General features: G+C 35.6%; 1 long non-coding RNA gene across 1 annotated transcript; it reads left to right on the top strand.

Annotated features, from left to right (window-relative positions):
* Positions 1–2185: 2185 nt before the first annotated feature.
* Positions 2186–16010, top strand: LOC128555783 (uncharacterized). Its single transcript, XR_008370354.1, has 2 exons — positions 2186–2365; positions 2674–16010. It is a non-coding gene; the product is annotated as an uncharacterized LOC128555783 (long non-coding RNA).
* Positions 16011–21298: the final 5288 nt, after the last annotated feature.

Below are 21298 nucleotides of genomic sequence, written 5' to 3'. Positions count from 1 at the left end.
TCATCTGCGGTGGTTAGAATCGCTCTAATTGTATTTTTGACAGAATTATGTTAGCTATTTTTGAGGTTAAATTTTTTTGGCAGCCTTTGTTTTTCTGTCATATCTTTGTTACTATTGCTTATATCTTACTGTAACTTCACATAAACATTGTCCAGCATACAAACAGAGTATGTGCAGGGGTTGGGCCCATTATTCTTAAGGTCAAGGTCACCAAGGTGTATACTTAGGTTATTTTTAAGGTTAATGTTTTTCGGCAACCTTTGTTTTTCTGTCATATCTTTGTTACTATTGCTTATATCTTACTGTAACTTCACATAAACAATGTCCAGCATACAAAAAAGGTATGTACTGGGGCTGGGCACATTATACCCAAGGTCAAGGTCATCAAGTTGTTATACTTGGAATTATTTTCATGTTACCGTCAAATTGCCGAATAGAGGATCGCGCTGTCTTACGGACAGGTCTTATTTAGTTATCTCCCTTTTTGACACCTCTTGTCTGGAGAGTCGTTAAAAAGTATTGACTGTACGAAGATTTTACTTTACACAATGATAGATCTCTTTGAGAGGTAGTGCAGTGACAAGGAACCATATTGCTATCTGTTCCGATTTTTTAATTATCTCCCTTTTTAGCTCACCTCAGCAATGCTCAGGTGAGTTTTTGTGATCTCTCGATGTCCAGAGTCTGTCTGTCGTCTTGTCTGTCAAGATTTAGCTTGTGTATGCGATAGAGGCTGTATTTTTCAACTGATCTTCATGAAATTTTGTCAGAATGATTACCTTGATGAAATCTAGGCCAAGTTCGAAAATGGGTCATCTAAGGTCAAAAACTTGATCACTAGGTCAAATCAAAGAAAAACCCAATCTGACTAAAGTACATCTCCTATTACGCTACGCATAGGATCTGACAACGAGCTATTCATGGCCTCGTTCTGACAACCCTTCCGCTAGCCAATCAAAAGCTACCTTACAATATCCTGCAAGCTTTAAAAGCCGTGGGTTTTGATATCAACAATTTTTATGTTGAAAGATGTCAGATAGCCGGTTAGCTCAGTCGGTAGGGCACTTGCTTTGTAAATGAGAGGTCCCGGGTTCGAGCCCTGGATTAACTGCAAATTTTTCTTACTCTTTGACATTCGAACAAGTTGTCTGGTTGGTTCAAACAAAAATAGATTTGCGAAAATAAAAATAGCAATATTGGAAATCCAAAATATACAGAAGACGAATGTGAATGGGTCGTTCTCAGATCTTCGTTTAGAAGATCAAGTACTTTAGTCAGATTGAGAAAAACCTTGTGTATGCGATAGAGGCTTCATTTTTCAATTGATCTTCATGAATTTTGGTTAGAATCATTATCTTGATGAAATCTAGGCAGAGTTTGAAAATGGGCCATCTGGGGTCAAAAACTAGGTCACTAGGTCATATCAAAGGAAAACCTCGTTTATGCGATAGAGGCTATATTTTTCAATTGATCTTTCTGAAATTAAGTCAGAATTATTGCCTTGATGAAATCTAGCCCGAGTTCGAAAATGGGTCATCGCGGGTCAAAAACTAGGCCACCAGGTCAAATCAAAGAAAAAACCTGTGTATGCGATAGAGGCTGTATTTTCCAATTGATCTTCATGAATTTTGGTCAGAATGATAACCTTGATGAAATCTAGGTCAGGTTCGAATATAGATCATCTGGGGTCAAAAACTAGGTCATTAGGTCAAATCAAAGAAAATATTTGTTTATACTCAAGATTTTTGCTCCAATATCTAATGATAATTGGTCAAAATATTTTTTTCCATGAAATCACTAGGTCCAACATGTTTACACTGTTATGGTGTGTTTCTCAGATGAGCAACCTAGGGCCATCTTGGCCCTCTTGTTTGAAAACCTTGTCCAGGACATAAGTCGAGTACTATGTAAGGTATTGACTTCTTATTTTAAATTTTTATAGAGGTCAGTGAAAGGGAGTGCAGTGTTAAATAACCATAACTATTGCCAACTACATTTGTCCTTAACATAACCTTTATGACTGAAAAGCCCCTTTAGCTGCAGTAATTTCGGGGAGCATCCATTGGTGTTACAGATCGCCTTATATTCTCAGTTTCTATGGTGATACTACTCATGTCTTACCTAGAAATTATATCTTGTAGTACTATACATTACTTTAAACTAATAATATTCTGAAGTCTTGTTCTTAAAATGCCTGTATCATGTGTTGTTCTGTAGAAATACTTCTTTTACTCAATAACAGTCTATTAGCCTTGCATTCCCTGTTGTTATAGATACTACTGGTTTGGCTGAGAGACTGAAGGTGGCACAGGACACAGTGGCAAACCAGCTTGCTGAAGAGCTCAAACTTATGTCTCTTAATGTTGTATGTAGAACTCACTCGTTTTAGTCAACAAATTTCAAGTTTTCTTAATTCATTTTTTTTTTCAGTGGAAATTGTTCTTTACTTACCTTAGTCATACTTATTTTCTGCTTTATAGCAATATGGGAACTAAAATATTACTTGAATCTTTTTTCTCTGTTGCCTACTTCTTACTCAAGTTCATGAATACTCTTTTATACCTTTATACATCAGCGTTACCCACTAGCCTATGTCAGAGTTACTGTTTTAAGTTCATAATCTTGTGCAAGGGGTTATATTGCTAATAAAATTATACATTATTTTTGCTACAGTGGTCAGGAGATACGTTACAAGAACAGCTTGACAATATACGCATGGGTTGTGTGCGGGATGGCTCCACTTTCATCTACAAGCTCTGGAAATCTGTACTTCACCATTGGTTTAGTGATCCTGATCGTAGAATCTACATAGTAACACCATTCCTGGATGCTTCCCGACTTGTTGAGGTCTGCAACATCATACTTGAACATCGTCTGGAAGCAAATCTAGATGCATTTTACGTACGACAGAAGTGCGACTATACCAGAGATATATTTGAAGTAAAACAGAATGCGTTAGAAAAATATGATGCAAAGGACCAAATGTTTATAGAATACAAAATATTTTCCAATATCATTTGTCCACTTAAAAGATTTCATGCAAAATTTATAGGTTGTATCAAAGGAAATGAAGCAGAAGTATTGATCACAAGTGCCAATTTCCATGGCGACCATTTTGAATATAGCAACATGGACAGTGTACAGTATCAGACAATGTCTGATGTAGAATTTATAACTAGGTTTCTACAGCCAATCAATGCATCTGTTCTGGAGAGGAAATAGCTTGCTGCCTTGTAGATAGACCAAGGCAACTTTGAATTTCCTCTTGGCACTCTTGGTGACATTGGCTTAATATTGAAAGAAGGGTATTTTATGCATTTGAAGCTACTTTTCAGGGGAAAATTACATTCTAAAATGTTTAGTTTCAGTATTATATGTAATAAATGTGTGTTAGTTAAGTGACTGTTTTCACAAAAATGAGTTGCATTCATGTTTACTAAGTTTAGTATTACACAATGAACACTTGTTATAGTTATGGAAATATATTTTGTTATTGCAAACAAGTGTAGTCACGAATAGATAGTAATCAGCAGTAACAAGCAAGAAAAAAGTTGAAAAAGTGTGCTGAAACAAATATGTCCTTTTACAGGAAATCCTAATGTCTGCAGTAGTATATGTAAAAATGTTTAGCACTCTAAATTATTATAACACCATTGTTTATGGGTCCATTCTTGCTTAATTACTATATTGAATGACACCGCAAACCTTTACTTACACAATCACCAAAGTGTCTATAATTTGGTATGGATCACATGTTAAAGTGAAAATAGGTAGAAAATGTTATAGCCATCACAATCAATTTTCAAATTTCTTAAGAATGAACTGTCTGAATAAATGTGTTAAATAAGGACCAGTTTGCAACTGGAGTGCACATGATCTTAATTTGTTGTTATTCAAAGATCTCCCAGAAAAGTGTAAAATTTGAGTTGAAAAAAAGAGGGGTAAAATTAGCTTATTTTTAGCTCAACTATACAAAGTATAAGGAGAGCTATCCTACTCACCCCAGCATCAGCATCGGTGTCTTTCCACATCTCCACCTTGGTTAAAGTTTTTATTGCACTTTCTCTTTTTTCTGCTTACCTCTGTAATTACTTGATGGATTTGCTTTAAACTTAAAATAGTTATTCCTCATCATCACCCACATCATCTGGCATAAGGGCCATAAATCTCATACCAATATTTCATGAATTATCCCCCTTTTTTACTTAGAATTTCAGGTTAAAGTTTTGGTGCACTTTCACTCTATCTCAGTTATTATTACATGGATTTAATTCAAGTTTAAAATAGTTGTTCCACATCATCACCCACATCATATGACTCAAGGTGTCCATAACTGTGGCACCAGTTTTTCATGAATTATACCCCCTTTTTACTTGAAATTTCAGGTTAAAGTTTTGGTGCACTTTCACTCTATATCTCAGTTATAACTAAATGGATTTGATTAAGACTTAAAATAATTGTTCCACATCATCACCCACATCATATGACACAAGGATCAGAACTCTGGTACCAATATTTCATGAATTATGCCCCCTTTTTACTTAGAATTTCAGGTTAAAGTTTTGGTGCACTTTCACTCTATCTCTATTACTAAATGGATTTGATTCAGACTTAAAACAATTGTTCCACATCATCACTCACATCATATGACACAAGGGTCATAACTCTGGTACCAATATTTCATGAATTATGCCCCCTTTTTACTTAGAATTTCAGGTTAAAATTTTGGTGCACTTTCACTCTCTATCTGTTATTTCCAAACAGATTTGATTCAGACTTAAAATAATTGTAGCACATCACCCACATTATGTGACACAAGGGCCATAACTCTGGCACCAATATTTCATGAATTATGCCTCCTTTTTTACTTAGAATTTCAGGTTAATGTTGGTGCACCTTTAACTTTATCTGTGTTATTACTTAATAAATTTGATTTAAACTTAAAACAGTTCTTCCACATTGTTGTCCTCATCATATGACACAAGGTCCATAATTTTGGCACAAATATTTAGTGACTTATGTCCCTTTTTACTCAGAATTTCAGTTTAATTTTGATGCTTTTTCACTATATTTCTGTTGTTACTAAATGGATTTTATTCAAACTTAAAACGGTGGTGCCACACGGTCACCAACATCATATGACACAATGTTCATGATGCTGGCACCAAATTGCTGAGTTATACCCCCTTTTTACTAGAATTTCAGGTTCAAGATGCACGTCTGTTCTATCTCACTTATTTGATTAAAACTTCTAATAGTTACTCCACATTATTAGCCAAATGATATTACACAATGTCCTGGTACATTACTTTTGCAGAATTATACTTATTTAATGTTTTGATACACTTCTCTATCCCTGTTAGACACAGACTGTTCCATTTGACACAGACTTAAGCTTTTGTCCAATATATTCATCCACATTGGAGTAATTAAACACTTCAATGACAGCTCCAGCTTCCTCACATGTGCCTAGTTTCACTATCCTGCATTGAAATAGTGGAGCACGCTGTCTCCTGTGACAGCTCTTGTTTCAAATAGTGTTAGTTGAGATTGATTTAAGAGGTAATAAAATGATGAGCATTCTGTATTTTGAAGTTATTTTCTGGGGGTATGTATTACTAAACTGATACTGTTTTCAATAAAAAGCATTTTGTTTGGACAAATATTTTATACATTATTTCAGCAAAATTTTATTTTAAACCTATATATGCTTATGATACAGATTTATGTGACATTATTAGCAGTTATAAGAAAATAAAACAATGAACTGTTACACTGTGCTTTTAGATAACATTACTAGATTGAGAGCATTTTAAGACTTAAAAAGTATATTCTGGTTAACTTTCATTTTTAGCTCACCTGTCACAAAGTGACAAGGTGAGCTTTTGTGATCGTGCGGTGTCCGTCGTCCGTCCGTGCGTCCGTCCGTAAACTTTTACTTGTGACCACTCTAGAGGTCACATTTTTCATGGGATCTTTATGAAAGTTGGTCAGAATGTTTATCTTGATGATATCTAGGTCAAGTTCGAAACTAGGTCACGTGCAATCAAAAACTAGGTCAGTAGGTCTAAAAATAGAAAAACCTTGTGACCTCTCTAGAGGCCATATATTTCATGAGATCTTCATGAAAATTGGTCAGAATGTTCACCTTGATGATATCTAGGCCAAGTTCGAAAAATGGGTCACGTGCCTTCAAAAACTAGGTCAGTAGGTCTAAAAATAGAAAAACCTTGTGACCTCTCTAAAGACCATATTTTTCATGGGATCTGTATGAAAGTTGGTCTGAATGTTCATCTTGTTGATATCTAGGCCAAGTTCGAAACTGGGTCACGTGCGGTCAAAAACTAGGTCAGTAGGTCTAAAAATAGAAAAACCTTGTGACCTCTATAGAGGCCATATATTTCATGAGATCTTCATGAAAATTGGTCAGAATGTTCACCTTGATGATATCTAGGTCAGGTTCGAAAGTGGGTCACATGCCATCAAAAACTAGGTCAGTAGGTCAAATAATAGAAAAACCTTGTGACCTCTCTAGAGGCCATATTTTTCATGGGATCTGTATGAAAATTGGTCTGAGTGTTCATCTTGATGATATCTAGGTCAGATTCGAAACTGGATCACGTGCGGTCAAAAACTAGGTCAGTAGGTCTAAAAATAGAAAAACCTTGTGACCTCTCTAGAGGCCATATATTTCATGAGATCTTCATGAAAATTGGTCAGAATGTTCACCTTGATGATATCTAGGTCAAGTGTGAAAGTGGGTCATGTGCCTTCAAAAACTAGGTCAGTAGGTCAAATAATAGAAAAACCTTGTGACCTCTCTAGAGGCCATATTTTTCATGGGATCTGTATGAAAGTTGGTCTGAATGTTCATCTTGATGATATCTAGGTCAAGTTCGAAAGTGGGTCACGTGCCCTCAAAAACTAGGTCAGTAGGTCAAATAACAGAAAAACCTTGTGACCTCTCTAGAGGCCATATTTTTCATGGGATCTGTATGAAAATTGGTCTGAATGTTCATCTTGATGATATCTAGGTCAAGCTCGAAACAGGGTCATTTGCGGTCAAAAACTAGGTCAGTAGGTCTAAAAATAGAAAAACCTTGTGACCTCTCTAGAGGCCATACTTGTGAATGGATCTCCATAAAAATTGGTCAGAATGTTCACCTTGATGATATCTAGGTCAAGTTTGAAACTGGGTCACGTGCCTTAAAAAACTAGGTCAGTAGGTCAAATAATAAAAAAAACCTTGTGACCTCTCTAGAGGCCATACTTTTCATGGGATCTGTATGAAAGTTGGTCTGAATGTTCATCTTGATGATATCTAGGTCAAGTTTGAAACTGGGTCAACTGCGGTCTAAAACTAGGTCAGTAGGTCTAAAATTATTAAAATCTTTTGACCTCTCTAGAGGCCATATTTTTCAATGGATCTTCATGAAAATTGGTCAGAATGTTCACCTTGATGATATCTAGATCAGTTTCGAAACTGGGTCACGTGCGGTCAAAAACTAGGCCTGTAGGTATAAAAATAGAAAAACCTTGTGACCTCTCTAGAGGCCATATTTTTCATGAGATCTTCATGAAAATTAGTGAGAATGTTCACCTTGGTGATATCTAGGTAAAGTTCAAAACAGGGTCACGTACCTTCGAAAACTAGGTCAGAAGGTCAAATAATAGAAAAACCTTGTGACCTATCTAAAGGCCATATTTTTCATGGGATCTGTAAGAAAATTGGTCTGAATGTTCATCTTGATGATATCTAGGTCAAGTTTAAAACAAGGTCATGTGCAGTCAAAAACTAGGTCAGTAGGTCTAAAAATAGAAAAACCTTGTGACCTCTCTAGAGGCCATACTTTTGAACGGATCTCCATAGAAATTGGTCAGAATGTTCACCTTGATGATATCTAGGTCAAGTTTGAAACTGGGTCACGTGCCATAAAAAACTAGGTCAGTGGGTCAAATAATAAAAAAAACATTGTGACCTCTCTAGAGGCCATACTTTTCATGGGATCTGTATGAAAGTTGGTCTGAATGTTCATCTTGATGATATCTAGATCAGATTTGAAACTGGGTCAACTGCGGTCAAAAACTAGGTCAGTAGGTCTAAAATTATTGAAATTTTTTGACCTCTCTAGAGGCCATATTTTTCAGTGGATGTTCATGAAAATTGATCTGAATGTTCACCTTGATGATATCTAGGTCAGTTTCGAAACTGGGTCACGTATGGTCAAAAACTAGGCCAGTAGGTATAAAAATAGAAAAACCTTGTGACCTCTCTAGAGGCCATATTTTTCATGAGATCTTCATGAAAATTAGTGAGAATATTCACCTTGATGATATCTAGGTAAAGTTCAAAACAGGGTCACGTACCTTCGAAAACTAGGTCAACAGGTCAAATAATAGAAAAACCTTGTGAACTCTCTAGAGACCATTTTTTTCAATGGATCTTCATGAAAATTGGTCAGAATTTTTATCTTGATAATATCTAGGTCAAGTTCAAAACTGGGTCACATGAGCTCAAAAACTAGGTCACTATGTCAAATAATAGAAAAAAAGACGTCATACTCAAAACTGGGTCATGTGGGAAGAGGTGAGCGATTCAGGACCATCATGGTCCTCTTGTTTGACAAACTTTCCTAGATGATACCTTTACTTGGTACCAGTCATTGTAAACAATGTCTTACTTTAGATAGTTTCTCTTGTACTAAATACAAAAAGATTTTGTTTATTCAGCACATACACAATACACGTATTTGAAAAGTTAAAAGATGTTCTTAAGGTGCAAAACCTTTTTGGCATTTGTGTACCACATGATTTAGTTCCCTTTCCAGAAATAATGATTGTTTGTAGAGTGAGTCATATATTTTAGGGTTAAATCAAAGTAATTTAAAGTCCTGACATCCATGTACTTGGAGCATTCACATTTTTAGCTCACCTGTCACAAAGTGACAAGGTGAGCTTTTGTGATCGCGCAGTGTTCCGTCGTCCGTCCGTGCTTCCGTCCGTCCATAAACTTTTGCTTGTGACCACTCTAGAGGTCACATTTTTCATGGGATCTTTACGAAAGTTGGTCAGAATGTTCATCTTGAGGATATCTAGGTCAAGTTTGAAACTGGGTTACGTGCCTTCAAAAACTAGGTCAGTAGGTCTAAAAATAGAAAAACCTTGTGACCTCTCTAGAGGCCATATATTTCACAAGATCTATATGAAAATTGGTCAGAATGTTCACCTTGATGATATCTAGGTCAAGTTCGAAACTGGGTCACGTGCCTTCAAAAACTAGGTCAGTAGGTCTAAAAATAGAAAAACCTTGTGACCTCTCTAGAGGCACTTATTGCACAAGATCTTCATGAAAATTGGTCAAGAACGGTCACCTTGATGATATCTAGGTCCAGTTGGAAACTGGGTCACGTGCCTTCAAAAACTAGGTCAGTAGGTCAAATAATAGAAAAACCTTGTGACCTCTCTAGAGGCCATATTTTTTCATGGGATCTGTATGAAAGTTGGTCTGAGTGTTCATCTTGATGATATCTAGGTCAAGTTCGAAACTGGGTCACGTGCGGTCAAAAACTAGGTCAGTGGGTCTAAAAATAGAAAAACCTTGTGACCTCTCTAGAGGCCATATATTTCATGAGATCTTCATGAAAATTGGTCAGAATGTTCACCTTGATGATATCTAGGTCAAGTTCAAAAGTGGGTCATGTGCCTTCAAAAACTAGGTCAGTAGGTCAAATAATAGAAAAACCTTGTGACCTCTCTAGAGGCCATATTTTTCATGGGATCTGTATGAAAGTTGGTCTGAATGTTCATCTTGATGATATCTAGGTCAAGTTCGAAAGTGGGTCACGTGCCCTCAAAAACTAGTTCAGTAGGTCAGATGATAGAAAAACCTTGTGGCCTCTCTAAAGGCCATATTTTTCATGGGATCTGTATGAAAATTGGTCTGAATGTTCATCTTGATGATATCTAGGTCAAGCTCGAGACAGGGTCATTTGCGGTCAAAAACTAGGTCAGTAGGTCTAAAAATAGAAAAACCTTGTGACCTCTCTAGGGGCCATACTTGTGAATGGATCTCCATAAAATTGGTCAGAATGTTCACCTTGATGATATCTAGGTCAAGGTTGAAACTGGTTCACGTGCCTTAAAAAACTAGGTCAGTAGGTCAAATAATAAAAAAAACCTTGTGACCTCTCTAGAGGCCATACTTTTCATGGGATCTGTATGAAAGTTGGTCTGAATGTTCATCTTGATGATATCTAGGTCAAGTTTGAAACTGGGTCAACTGCGGTCTAAAACTAGGTCAGTAGGTCTAAAATTATTAAAATCTTTTGACCTCTCTAGAGGCCATATTTTTCAATGGATCTTCATGAAAATTGGTCAGAATGTTCACCTTGATGATATCTAGATCAGTTTCGAAACTGGGTCACGTGCGGCCAAAAACTAGGCCTGTAGGTATAAAAATAGAAAAACCTTGTGACCTCTTTAGAGGCCATAGTTTTCATGAGATCTTCATGAAAATTAGTGAGAATGTTCACCTTGATGATGTCTAGGTAAAGTTCAAAACAGGGTCACGTACCTTCGAAAACTAGGTCAGAAGGTCAAATAATAGAAAAACCTTGTGACCTCTCTAGAGACCATATATTTCACAAGATCTATATGAAAATTGGTCAGAATGTTCACCTTGATGATATCTAGGTCAAGTTCGAAACTGGGTCACGTGCCTTCAAAAACTAGGTCAGTAGGTCTAAAAATAGAAAAACCTTGTGACCTCTCTAGAGGCACTTATTGCACAAGATCTTCATGAAAATTGGTCAGAACGGTCACCTTGATGATATCTAGGTCCAGTTGGAAACTGGGTCACGTGCCTTCAAAAACTAGGTCAGTAGGTCAAATAATAGAAAAACCTTGTGACCTCTCTAGAGGCCATATTTTTCATGGGATCTGTATGAAAGTTGGTCTGAGTGTTCATCTTGATGATATCTAGGTCAGATTCGAAACTGGATCACGTGCGGTCAAAAACTAGGTCAGTGGGTCTAAAAATAGAAAAACCTTGTGACCTCTCTAGAGGCCATATATTTCATGAGATCTTCATGAAAATTGGTCAGAATGTTCACCTTGATGATATCTAGGTCAAGTTCAAAAGTGGGTCATGTGCCTTCAAAAACTAGGTCAGTAGGTCAAATAATAGAAAAACCTTGTGACCTCTCTAGAGGCCATATTTTTCATGGGATCTGTATGAAAGTTGGTCTGAATGTTCATCTTGATGATATCTAGGTCAAGTTCGAAAGTGGGTCACGTGCCCTCAAAAACTAGTTCAGTAGGTCAGATGATAGAAAAACCTTGTGGCCTCTCTAAAGGCCATATTTTTCATGGGATCTGTATGAAAATTGGTCTGAATGTTCATCTTGATGATATCTAGGTCAAGCTCGAGACAGGGTCATTTGCGGTCAAAAACTAGGTCAGTAGGTCTAAAAATAGAAAAACCTTGTGACCTCTCTAGGGGCCATACTTGTGAATGGATCTCCATAAAAATTGGTCAGAATGTTCACCTTGATGATATCTAGGTCAAGGTTGAAACTGGTTCACGTGCCTTAAAAAACTAGGTCAGTAGGTCAAATAATAAAAAAACCTTGTGACCTCTCTAGAGGCCATACTTTTCATGGGATCTGTATGAAAGTTGGTCTGAATGTTCATCTTGATGATATCTAGGTCAAGTTTGAAACTGGGTCAACTGCGGTCTAAAACTAGGTCAGTAGGTCTAAAATTATTAAAATCTTTTGACCTCTCTAGAGGCCATATTTTTCAATGGATCTTCATGAAAATTGGTCAGAATGTTCACCTTGATGATATCTAGATCAGTTTCGAAACTGGGTCACGTGCGGCCAAAAACTAGGCCTGTAGGTATAAAAATAGAAAAACCTTGTGACCTCTTTAGAGGCCATAGTTTTCATGAGATCTTCATGAAAATTAGTGAGAATGTTCACCTTGATGATGTCTAGGTAAAGTTCAAAACAGGGTCACGTACCTTCGAAAACTAGGTCAATAGGTCAAATAATAGAAAAACCTTGTGACCTCTCTAGAGACCATATTTTTCAATGGATCTTCATGAAAATTGGTCAGAATTTTTATCTTGATAATATCTAGGTCAAGTTCAAAACTGGGTCACATAAGCTCAAAAACTAGGTCACTATGTCAAATAGTAGAAAAAACGACGTCATACTCAAAACTAGGTCATGTGGGAAGAGGTGAGCGATTCAGGACCATCATGGTCCTCTTGTTATATGTTTATTGCCTCGCCTGTGCTGATGGTTAAGTTTTAAATTTTATCAGTGTTGTGAGATAGTTCATTATTTTAGTAGATAGTATATCATTTGAAATTCATGTTTTTTTCATGTGTATTTGTGAGTTGGTTTTTTAGATGTCTTTGTTATTACAGGAAGTATAACTTGTTAAGATTGAGATTTGGAAGACCTTATCTTGATTTTTTCAATAGGCAGGTATTTGTTATTGGTTCGTAACATGTATACAAAATAATAGACTGTGATATTTTATACAATAATCCATCCATATACCCATATAGAACTTTTCATTTGCTTATATTTAGTGAATTCTGTCCAAGGTGTTGATGCTCATGTAAGTCACTGAGAATGAATTGGAAATTAGTTACCAAACAAAAAACAACTTTTAACAAAGCACTTGAAAAAAAAGAGACAAATGTTTTAAAGATGTCTGTTGAAGTACTTGCACTACTACCGGTACTTACAGGTATGAAGGTAGGATTGTGAATAATTATTGTTACACAATTTTTATACCCCCACAAAACGAAGTTTGGAGGGGTATATAGGAGTGAGCTTGGCGGTCAGTTGGTCGATCGGTCGGTCCTTTGGTTTTGCATGGTTTCCGGATGATAACTCAAGAAAGGCTTGACCAATTTAAATAATTTTTGGTAAACAGGTGTAACATCAGAAAATACAGGTCAGGTTCGAATTTGGGGTCAGTAGGTCAAAGGTCAAGGTCACAGTGACCCTGAACAGTTAAATGGTTTCCGGATGATAACTTGAGAACGCTTGGGTTAGGATCATAAATTTTGGTACACAGGTGTAACATAAAATGCAGGTCAAGTTCGACTTTGAGGTCTATAGGTCAAAGGTCAAGGTCACAGTGACTTGGAACAGTTAAACGGTTTCCAGATGATAACTTGAGAATGCTTGGGCCTAGGATCATGAAAATTGATAGGGAGGTTGGTTATGACGAGAATGCTTGGGCCTAGGATCATGAAAATTGATAGGGAGGTTGGTTATGACTAGCAGATGACCCCTAATGATTTTGAGGTCAGTAGGTCACAGGTCAAGGTCACAGTGACCCAGAACATTTAAACAGTTTTCAGACAATAACTTGAGAATGCTTGGGACTAGGATCAGGAAACTTAATCTAGAGGTTGATCATGTCAAGCAGATGACCCATATTAATTTTGAGTTCCAAAGGTCAAAGGTCATTTAAACCTTTTACTGACAATAACTTGAGAACGCTTGGGCGGAGGATCATGAAATTTCATAGGGAGGTTGATCATGAGTAGCAGATGACCTCTTTTGATTTTGTGGTCAGTAGGTCAAAGGTCAAGCAAGTTCGGCTTTGACATTGGCTTAGTTCTGTGAAAAGGCCATATTGTGGGGGTATAATTCGTCACTCCTGTGACAACTCTAGTTACGATTGCTTGCCTAATATTGTATTGATCTGCTAGGATCATCAATACAGAGTTGTGTTAGGCTAGTACATTCTTCGATTAATTTTTCATTTTTATTATATGCCCATCTCTGAAAGAGTGGGGCGTATTATGTGAACAACCGTGGTGGGCAGGCGGCGTCCAACAACATGTCCGCTCTCTAAGTCAAAAAGTTTTCATCCAATCTTCACCAAACTTGGTGACAGTGTTTGTGGGCATAATATCTCGGCCAAGTTTGATAACAGCCAAATCGCCTCAGGCACTCTTGGATAATGGCCCTTGAATTACTCCACAAACTTCGAATTTAGCCTTGTCTGCTCCCTTAGTCGAACAGTTTTCATTTGATCTTCCACAAACTCGCAGATAATGTTTGTGAGCATAATATCTCAGCCAAGTTCTATAACCAGCCAAATCCCCCCCAGGCACTTTTGGATTATGGCCCTTGAATTACTCAAAATCTGCGAATTTAGCCTTGTCCGCTCCCTAAGTCATACAGTTTTCATCCGATCTTTCACAAACTCGCAGATAATGTTTGTGGGCATAATATCTGTCAAGTTCGATAACCAGCTAAATCCCCTTAGGCACTTTTGGATTATGGCCCTTGAATTACTCATAATCTGTGAATTTAGCCTTGTTTGCTCTCTAAGTCGAACAGTTTCCATCCGTTCTTCACCAAACTTGTTGACAGTGTTTGTGAGCATAATATCTCGGCCAAGTTAGATAACCAGCCCTCTTGGATTATGGCCCTTGAATTAGGCCAAGTTCCATGACGGGCGTATTTTGTGACATTCTGCCACTCTTGTTTGAAACTGGATAAAAATCAAACACCTTGAATGCATTTTGTTCACTTAACAATACAGCTTGATTCAGAAAATGTTAATTCAAGAGAAAACATATTTTGCTACAGGTACTAAAATCAAACGGGAACATTGTGTTTGTGCCTTTTAAACATCATGTTGTCATTTCTGTCAACTGAAGTTAATATTCAGAATTTCATTTTATTTTGATTTAAACTGGCCAAAAATACTTTTTTTCACAGCTAAAATGCATAATGAAGAAACACATGACTTGTACAGTAGCAGGCAGTCTTGGGTTGATATGCATGTGACAAAAATATAGAAAGCTCACCAAAGCTCTCTTTTTTCAAGTTTTTACTTACATTTGCATATTTGCCTTACATAGCCAGCTACTGTATGTGTAATTCTTATGTACATGTATACATTTGTACTGTAATATTTATGAATACTGAAACTGTTTTGCAAGTTTAGAAAGATATATCCTGCATGCACTCTGTGATACAGTTAGTGTTTTATATTTATAGTACAGTATTTATATCAGAAATATAATTTATATTTCCACACAAGTTCAATTTTGTTTTTAAGTAATAGTATTTTATAGCATTTTGATTTTGATTGTTTTGTAATTCAAAGCTGGCTTTGTCATCAGCTTTTTGTCATATATAGGATATTTCTATGTTTCAGTGTACTATCAAAATACCTTTTGCCCATTGAATACTAGATAGATATTTTCAGGAATGGCCTAGCAAAAGGTAAAAATGTAAAATCTGGAGTTTACAATTGAAAGCAAATTTGATTGTACATACAAAAAAAAACACACAACGGATTTTCTTTTTATTTCATGCTTTCATTGGTTTAAGCTTTTATCCACTTTTCAGTTCCATACCATTGAAAAATATATATGATATTTTTCTTTGAATAAAGGATTCCAGATGTTTTTTTCACTGTGAAATTACTGGACATATTTGACTGTTAAATTTCAAAAACAAGTAATGAAGTTTTTATATCAGTATTTGAATTATGAACTTTTATGACAACACTTTTGCACAAGATGAAAAATTGATCTGTTTTGTCACTGCAAATTGACTGAACTTATTACCGTTTTCGGTATGTTGTCTTCAAATTGAATATCAGTTATAGTTAACTGTGAAATGACTGAAATCATTAATATTCATAGGGGGGACTAATTTTCAAGGATTTCGTGGTTATATTTTAATCCCAACGAACAAGTAAAATTTCCTTTCATTTTATGATCAAAAGTTGAAACCCACGAATTCAAGTCCCCACAAAATTGCCGTTTTGACCAAAACCACGAAATTTCATGCCCACAAAATTAAATGATTTTACAGTATAATATTTTGCATTTATTTATTTGCATCATGATACAAGGGTTTTGATATTTCATTAGATTATCTAAGGTTTTTAATTTGTTAGTTATTATATGTTTATACACTAGGTGTTGCTTGATATATTAAAGTTTAGTGCAAAGTACACATTTTGCCTTTATTTATTAATTTTTTCCTATTCTCCAATTGTTCTGAAAGAATGTTGTTGGCAGACAAATATAAGCCCTCACAAAAAGTCCAAAAATGTTGGTTTAATGATGATTCATTACATGCATGAAAATCACAGGCTGTTGACTTTTGAAGCCAAAGACAAGAGCACAGTCATTTTGAAGAGTAAGGGAGAAGATAAGATTGCTGAGGTTGCTGGTCATTTTAAAGTATTTGATAAAACCATGGAATTAGCTAAAGAAAACAGGTGGTTCCGTCAGTTAAAAAAAAGTGAGGTTAAAAAGCAGAAGCCACTCTGGTAATCATGTCTAACCAATTAGAGCCAATTTGCTTTTCTCTTGCTTAACTGTATGTCTGGGAGTAACAAATCTTGTCAGTATATCTTCCATCTTCTTCCAAAGCACTGATTCAAATTTGATCAAACTTCACAGCTAAGATTGGTATGAATTCTTGCACATCATTAGCATATTTCACTTCTGATTATTTATTCAGAGTTCTGGTTCCTTAAAGTTCTTTTCTAAATAAAATTTGTCCAGACTTTTATAATACTGGCAGGATTTGAATGAAAATGTGGTGATCAGTAATAAGTCTCGAACATGTTTCATCAATTTTACAGTTGCATGGTTTTCACATAGTTATAGCCCTTTAATTTTTACTATTTAAAGAATAGTTAGATCTATTGCACTCACCCATTTGTCAGCTTCGGTGGCTACATAGGTGTCCTGATTGGTTAAGTTTTTGCATGCAACCACAATTGGTAATGTGTTCACACACTGGTTCACTGTGATGATCTGACATGCAGTGCTCAGGGTATCTCATTTTGTTTTGCCTTGTCACAAACTTATGCTCTTCTTTCTAACAATAAACCTGAAGTTTGTTCACAGTGAGCTGTCAGTAAAGGCAGATGGTCAGTCATCAGTTGCCAACATTTTAACTTAAACATCTACTCTGAAACTACTGGTCAGAATTCCACCAAACTTGGTCTGTAGGTCCTGGCAAGGTCCTCTCTCAAGTTTGTTCAAATGAGGTGACTGTATTGTTCATGAAATTCTCATAGGAATGATAGGTCTGTGAAGATTTTTGCCAGGCCCCTATCCAGGATTTTTTTGCTAGGTGGAGGGGAGGGGGGGGTATCCTCTCCGGATGTCGGAAATTTTTTAATATGGCACATGAAAAGATGCATTTTCCTGCTACCTGAAACACCTTAAAGGATGCATAAATGTATTATATATTTAAGGAAAAATCTATTCTTTAATCATTTCATCAAGCCTTTTCAATGTATGTATGATTGTACAGTCACAGTGTATGGACTTCATTTTTCTGTACGATACCCAGATCTCAGGGTATTGGCTCTGATATCTACCAGTCCAATGTATAACCAGCTACCAGTAATAAAGAAGCAAGTGGTTTGAAAATCAACTTTATTTATCATAATAAAACAAACTATATGATTGTCAACAATAATTATACTACATATTAATCAAATGAATAAAATTTCATTCATTCTACATCTTGACAATACATCAGGAATTCTAGACATTTGCTTATATGTCACTCAAAAGTGTCAACATTTGTTTTTGTTTACTTTGTATAGTCAGACTCTCAAAGTGCTGGATTTTCATTTGATTTCTGACAGTAAAACCCAGCCTGCAGACTTAGCATCGAATAGTACCACCTCAGATTAACAGGTTCAATAGAGTGCTCTGCATTTGTAATAGATACATGTTGTCCAGCACTTCAAAGGTTAAAAAGGTCTAATGTCATGAGCAGAGAAAATTGTTAAGTGATATGGGATAAATAAGACATTTCAGAATAATAAAAGCGCTGATATATTTCTTACTTTTTATACGCCCTTTTGAAAAACGGGACGTATTATGGGACACCCTGGCGGGCGGGCGGGCGGCGTCCACAGACTTTGTCCGGAGCATATCTTCTACATGCATGGAAGGATTTTGATGAAACTTGGCACAGTTGTTCACCATCAAGAGACGTAGTGTCATGCGCAAGAACCAGGTCCCTAGGTCTAAGGTCAAGGTCACACTTGGAGGTCAAAGGTCAAATTTAAGAATGACTGTTTGGAGCATATCTTCTTCATGCATGGAGGGATTTTGATGAAAGTTGGCACAATTGTTCATCATCATGAGACGGAGTGTCATGGGCAAGAACCAGGTCCCTAGTTCTAAGGTCAAGGTCACACTTAGAGGTCAAAGGATACAAGAAAGAAAACTTTGTCCGGAGCATATCTTCTTCATGCATGGAGGGATTTTTATATAACTTGGCACAAATGTTCAGCACCATGAGGCAGAGTGTCAAGCGCAAGAACCAGGTCCCTAGGTCTAAGGTCAAGGTCACACTTAGAGGTCAAAGGATTCAAGAATGAAAACCTTGTCCGGAGCATTTCTTCTTCATGCATAGAGGGATTTTGATATAACTTGGCACAAATGTTCACCACCACGAGACGGAGTGTCATGCACGAGAACCAGGTCCCTAGGTCTAAGGTCAAGGTCACACTTAGAGGCCAAAGGTCAGATACAAGAATGACTTTGTCCGGAGCATTTCTTCTTCATTCATGGAGGGATTTTGATGTTACTTGGCACAATTATACACCATCATGAGACGAAGTGTGATGCGCAGTTCCCTTCTTTAGAATTACTTCCCTTTGTTGTTACTATAAATAGCTTATATTGTAACTTTTTCATTACTAGTCGTAGGGAAAAATCGAGACCACTTTTCTGTAGTACAACATGCATGCTACATCCAATCTCTACCTGGTAAAGATTTTTGTGTGGACTTACAATTTTTTTTTGGAATTTTTTATTTATTTTTTTTTTTTTTAAGATTAACTTCACTTAGTTGTTACTATCAATAACTTATATTGTAACTTTTTTTATAATTGACCGTAGGGAAAAAACAAGACCACTTTTCTGTGGTACAACATAGATGTTACTTTCCAATTTTAGGTGTATTTTAAGGTATGAGTTTTTTTGTGGACTTAGAAAAACAAAAGACTTGCAATGATTACAACTGCAAAATTAAAATTCCATTTGCAAATACAGGTGCTAGAGTAAAGAAATTTGCGTGACAGGCGTATATTATGACATTCTGGCACTCTTGTTATTGTATGCATCACACATTAAACATTCAATACCCCAAAGACAATGCTGTCTGAATGTTACTTCACACACATTTGATTTTCCGGCTTATGAATAGAAATACACTTGATTTGGTGATAAACATGACACAAGCCATTATTTATTTTTTTATTTCATCGCTCTTCGCTCGCTTTAATAAATGATGATTTGAAAAAAAAGAAAATTAATTTTTTTTTTCGCTCGCTCGCCCCAAATATTTTTGAAAAAAACCCCGAAGAACAAGACATCAATTTGGTGTGGCCTAAGCACATTTTGTGCTTACAGAAGCGCTAACATTTACCTACACTTTATAACAGATTTGTTTTAACATAAAACACTCTGTTAACAACAAGATTCATAACTGCATTGACATCAGTTTTAATACAAATTAACATTAAATGTGCATATTTCTTGACAAGAAAAGAACCATAAAAAAAAACGCTGCTGTGTTTAAGAATACTTTACACGAGTTTATTTTGTAAAATGAATAAATTAATAATAAAATCTGTAAAATGATTGGTAAAACTTGGTTCATTCATTTCTTGAAATGTCACAGTATCATTAAAAGTGCATACGTGTCTGCTGATTTATTATCAGTAACTTGGAAGATATTTATAAAATGTCAAGTGTTTGTATAGTGTATAATCTAAACCTTCACTATACCTACCAATAAATTGAGGGGCGAAATCGATATTGATTTTCATTATCTTTACAAATATTTGTTTAGGACTAATGTCATTTTGTTAAAAACGCATTATTGTGTTTTAGAATACTTTACATAAGTTTAGATTTAGGCAGTGGCTAGGTAGACTAAAGGTCTAGGTAGCCAGCTCTATTTATACATATATATGAACACGTAAGTCAAGGTAGCCGACTTTAATAAACTTTATTATAAAGGATCATTATATTAGTTAAATAAATTACATTTTGTGACTTATTATTTACTAGGGCCTATTTACTAAGAGTTTGTGATTTACCTGTTTATTTCGCCGTATTTACGCACTCGTATCATATCGGCCGATATTATGTTATGTTATCAACAAATGATCAAAGTGTCGTTATGGTCGTCGGCGTGTTTAAATGGCATGTTTATAAATTAAAAGTAAAATATTTAATGAATTTTTTAGTTTGTATAAATTATAAATTGAAAAAAGAAAAAAAAAACATTTTTGATAGGTGATTTCACTTGTCGGCGATCCTTTAGAAATAGGTCTTTTGATATGTACATGTAATTTTACATTTCACATTTATCACGCTGCCTTTGAATAAATGTTCAAACAAACAATTAGAACCAATCAAGATCATTGACTTATAGACAAATCGGCGAAAAAATGAGAAAGAAATAAGTTAATTAATTAAAGACGCACAGAGAAGTGCGAAAGTGATGATCACTTAAAATTTTCACTTAAAAAAGGCACACGAAATGATCAAACGCCGTTATGTTTAGATAAAAGGAGGATAATTTTATGTTTTTGTTTAAGCAAATCGAAATAATAATTTTTTCTTGCTTCTTAAAAAGAAAATATATGTACAAAATACCGCGAGCATAGGTTCCACCACTCTATTATCTGTTTGTTTTGTTTTCTTTTAAGAATGAATCACTGTATCTCGAATATGTATCGAGTACATTCTAACATAACAAAATGTCCGCCGATATAATATGAGTGCGTAAATACGGCAAAATAAACAGGTAAAACACAAATAATACATAATAAATCACAAGAAATGTATTTTATTTAACTAATATAATGATCCTTATAATCCTTTATAGATACAGTTTATTAAAGCCGGCTACCTTTACTTACATGTTCATATACGATATGTATATATAGAGCCGGAGACCTAACTTCAATAATACGCAAGATGTCGATAAGTTAAAACTTGTATTTTCAAATCATTTAATCATTAGAATTTGTGCGAATTAAAGCCTGTTATGACATTTCAAACACAAGACAGTTTTACCTATGTAAATAATGCAATTTCTGCATCTTCTTTACTCCGACGTAATAAGAAAGAGCTAACTTCAGTTCATCTACGATCTGATCGGGGTGATATCTGATTTTTAGCCTTTTTGTTTTAATCTGCGCAATAGTGCCTTTTTCAAATATCAGTGTTTTATATCAATCGCTCATTTTA

The sequence above is a fragment of the Mercenaria mercenaria genome, chromosome 1, assembly GCF_021730395.1.
Source record: "Mercenaria mercenaria strain notata chromosome 1, MADL_Memer_1, whole genome shotgun sequence".
NCBI lineage: Eukaryota > Metazoa > Mollusca > Bivalvia > Venerida > Veneridae > Mercenaria > Mercenaria mercenaria.
This window is presented reverse-complemented; position numbering and strand designations above follow the sequence as displayed.